The sequence below is a fragment of the Hylaeus volcanicus genome, chromosome 7 (genome assembly GCF_026283585.1).
Source record: "Hylaeus volcanicus isolate JK05 chromosome 7, UHH_iyHylVolc1.0_haploid, whole genome shotgun sequence".
NCBI classification, from domain to species: domain Eukaryota; kingdom Metazoa; phylum Arthropoda; class Insecta; order Hymenoptera; family Colletidae; genus Hylaeus; species Hylaeus volcanicus.
Window position 1 is genome coordinate 6,970,031 of NC_071982.1, and position 4,430 is coordinate 6,974,460.

Below are 4,430 nucleotides of genomic sequence, written 5' to 3' on the forward strand. Positions count from 1 at the left end.
TGTACAGGAAGCAATTCAAAATAAAACTTCATGTATAAATTTTGGGGCAAGGAATAATTAACCAACATTCCTACATATATTATAGTAGAATTTGTGTAAACTAAAGTTTATTATTTTTAATATTAACCACTCATTTCTTCTCTTGTTAATTTTATTTTAAATTGGTTGCTGTACGAATACTTCTCACACTGACTACATACACACTATATATTACTGTATACACTGTATATTAGGTGGACTGGAAAGTAATGTCGTTTTTGCCATCTTAAATACTTGTTTATCATTTAGCAGGTCATTGATTTTTCTGGCACTGAAAATTTGCACTCTAGGTGACAAAAGGCTGCTGACAATGAGGACGATTATATAATGAATTAAAGGTAGAAATTTATTGGAAAGTTTGAATTTAATGGTAAAGAAACGACATTACTTTTCGGTCTACCTAATATTACCCAAATATATCTGGTCGACTACTGCTCGAAATCTACTCGAACGCCATTCAAATGGGTCTACTCGAGTAAATTTTATACGACGAATAACGGATGAATAATTCTTCCGCTATTCCTTATTCGAAACTTCTATCGAAATAATGTACAATGTTCGAGACGTCGTGACACCGACGTGAATACTTGATATGAAATGTTGACTATAGTAATTGTGACAGCTCGCGTTCTCTTTCCAGGGATGAATTAATTAGTTGTTCACGGTAATGGAGACGTGAAATACCAACGATCGAATAAATATTTATGAGGGAAATGCAATTAAAACAATAGGAAGCGGGTATCAGACTTCGATTAACGGAATAATTGCCTGTCACTGCGTGAATTTTTTTCTACGTGGAACAATAACATTGCTTCGCAATAACGCAATCGGCGTCGTCAAGGCTGGAAACTGTATCAATCAGCAGTCAAGCTTAACGAAGGGATGCATGGGAACTAGTATTCCATAGAATACAAATTTATCTAGATGAAATTCTTCGATTTCTCGCATTTTTGCAGTAGGAGGTCTACAATAAATGATTACGTATCGTTCTATTTAAATACTTCAGATTATTAGTATTCCAAGATACATAATTATCAAGAAAATGGAAATGGGATGGGTGAGACATATTATTCCGTAGAATAAAAATTAATCTAGATGAAATACTTCGATTTCTCGCATTTTTGCAGTAGGAGGTCTAAAATAAATTATTACGTATCGTTCTATTAGGTAGACTGGAAAGTAATGTCGTTTCTTTTACATTTAGTGTGCAAATTTTCAATGCCAGATAGATTAAAATCTAGGACCTGATGAGTGATTGACAAGTATTTAAAATTGCAAAAACGACTTTCCAGTCCACCTAATATTTAAATACTCCAGATTATTAGTATTCCAAGATACATAATTACCAACAAAATGGAAATGGGATGGGTGAGACATATTATTCCGTAGAATAAAAATTAATCTAGATGAAATTCTTCTTCGATTGCACGCATTTTTGCAATATTCCAGATCATTAATATTCCGAAATAACTAATTACCAAGAAAATGAAAGTGGAGTGAAAGTCTCGGAATAAGCAAATCGCCGGTCCCGACCGGGTTGCTTATTTCGAGACAATACTGTACTTGTTACACCGACTGTACATAACACACGCGTATGAATATGCATCGCGCGACAGAAAATTATCAGCTTTAAAGCATTGTGTACATAATATAATTATCGAATATAACGGTCGAATAACCATACTTAAACCTATGACAATGCATAGTCACGATGGAAATGTATAACAGAAACGACTAGGTACTCGTACACGTCTATAATTAATGTTAAAAACTAAAAAGAGAATAAATCCTGTTACATTTACAGTGGAATATTATTCGTCCGACGATGGAAATAACTTTCTGCAAAATGACGTACATAGTAGAAAGCATAACTGTACCAATAACCACAGATTTCGAATAATATTTTTTGTTACCATCAGATAACGATACATCCACAACTTTGCAAAATTATTTGTGTTACATTAAATAGTGCAAAATGTTCCGGTTGTATTTACTTTTTGTATACCTTAATGTTAATAACAATGTGAAATGAATTATACGAAATCTGTGGTTATGGGTACAGTTATGCTCTTCACTGTACATTAGGGTGGTCCTTATTTTAATCATTTCTGAATTTCTGTTACGCATCCCCTAAATATCTTGCGAATGCGTACAAAAATATTCCTTTAAAATTTGAATTTTGAATTTTAATATCGTGCCTCAAAACCTTGGAAAAGTTTACATGAAAAATACATGAAAGTTTTTCAATCGGTTACTTTTTTATTTATAACTCCGGTAAAGATTGATGAAACGATTTGAAATTTGGAGGAGTTGTTGCTTGTGATAATAGGAACAAGACCTAAAAATTTCAAATTTTTATCTTCATTATTCCCTTATACTTCAGCCCAGTAAATATGAAGCTGTTTTCCGTACTCGGAATATATTTGAAATATCAACTTAAATGTCTCGAATATGAACTTGTATATTATTTTTTATAAATGTTCCATAAACAAAAATTTCTTTCTCATTAATACATCAAAATCCTTCTTTCAACAACAATTGCAATATTTTGTATAATTGTAACAATTGTATATTTCAAACATTTAAGATAGTATTACAAAAATGTTTTAAGTAAAGAAAACAGCTTCATATTTACCGGACTGATATATAAGAAAATAATGAAGATAAAAATTTGAAATTTTTAGGTCTTGTTCCTATTATTACAAGCAACAACTCTTCCAAATATCAAATCGTTTCGATCAATTTTTATGGGAGCTAAAGAAAAAGAAATAACCGATTGAAAATATTCCATGTATATTCCATTAAAAAGTTTCGAATTCTACAGGAATATTTGTTGTGTTTGCAAGATATTTAGAGACGTGCGTTACACATAAAAAATCATTAAAATAAGTACCACCCTACTGTACACGTACTCGCATCTATACTTGGACCATTCCGTTTCGCCATTCGCTCGTGCACAAGCGCGACGAACATTCTTGCAAAATGTTTCCTACCCGAGCGTTCCCTTTCGAGAAACTCGCGATTTCACGTTAGCAACGCATTCACCGCAATTAGACCCGCTATCCACGAAGCCCCGTGTAAAAGCAATAAGGAAACAGAATTCGCTCGAAAGAGTTCCTGTAATCGTGCTAAACGCGTGTCGCGTCGTAGCGTTATCGTCCGAAGCAGCGTTTAATTCCTCCAGATAACGATCTATCGCGATCAGTGTAATTACACGCACGTTTCGTCCGCGACGCATCGTCGCGTTACGCAACCGTGTCGAACGCGTTTGCCGACGATGGACTCCTGTCGAACGCTCGGTAAAATGCATATCCCGGCCAGGACGATAACAATTGTCTGGTAACGACAGACCGGGCGTTTATTACACGCGATACACGGCAATCGACGCGAGCCACGAGTCTCCGCGGTAATTTATTCTGATCGCCAAGTCGTCTCCTCCCACTCGCGTGTGAAAACGGTGTTTAAGAACCATCGCGGAAGTCATTCGAGATAATATCACGTCGCTACCCGACGTTGCAAACAATTTGTCACCATTGTCTCGCATCGGAAACACGAACGAGCGCGAGCTTTTGTGCCGGACGCGTGCAGTTTTTCGATGCGAAAATCACGAATGTTTATGTTACGCTTGATGAATTCTCGAATGCCACAGTGACAGAGACAAAAAATGCTTCGATCGAGTCCGGTATACTCGACTACTCGAATTAGCGGATACTAGCTGCGCCACATGGTTTCTCCTGTGCGGAATACTATTCTTCTTATTCCATGTCGTTCGACTGAACGTTCAATTTAGACCTAACCCGTATAAATAGGAGCTTTTCGTTACACAAACCGATTGACTCCATGAAACAAAAATTTGAGACACCCAATGAAAGAAATTATTGGAGACCTGACTCAGACCTAACCAATCAAAATAAAATAATGAAGACAAAAATTTGAAATTTTCAGGCCTTGTTCCTATTATTATAAGGCGACTGCGGATGTTTATGCATTTATAGAAAATTTGAATGTGCAAGAAACTACAAAATGCAAACAATATACAAAATGCAAACAATATGCAAGAATACAAAAAAGATTGAAAGTTCATATTACAATATTTGCAGAATAAAATAATTTCCTATTTAGGTTCAATTTTTCTAGGCGCGTTCGCGAAGATTTTATTTTGCATAAAGATCCGCAGTCTAGTTATAAGTAACACTTCTTTCAAATTTCAAATCATTTCATCGATGTTTACCGGCGTTATAAATAAAAAATTTGAAAAACTGCCGTTCGTTGAACAAAACCGAACTTCGTAAAACAAAAATTTGAGACACCCAATGAAATAAATTATTGGGGACCTGACCCAGGCCTAACCAATCAAAATAAAATAATGAAGACAAAAATTTGAAATTTTC

General features: G+C 35.0%; 2 protein-coding genes across 5 annotated transcripts in view; one reads left to right on the forward strand and one right to left on the reverse strand.

Moving 5' to 3' along the window:
* LOC128879974 (BTB/POZ domain-containing protein 7) overlaps positions 1-4,430 on the reverse strand; it is a 32,919-nt gene that overhangs the window by 15,167 nt on the left and 13,322 nt on the right. The gene's annotated exons all lie outside the window — the stretch shown is intronic.
* LOC128879975 (uncharacterized) overlaps positions 1-4,430 on the forward strand; it is a 15,716-nt gene that overhangs the window by 5,428 nt on the left and 5,858 nt on the right. The window lies entirely within an intron of this gene.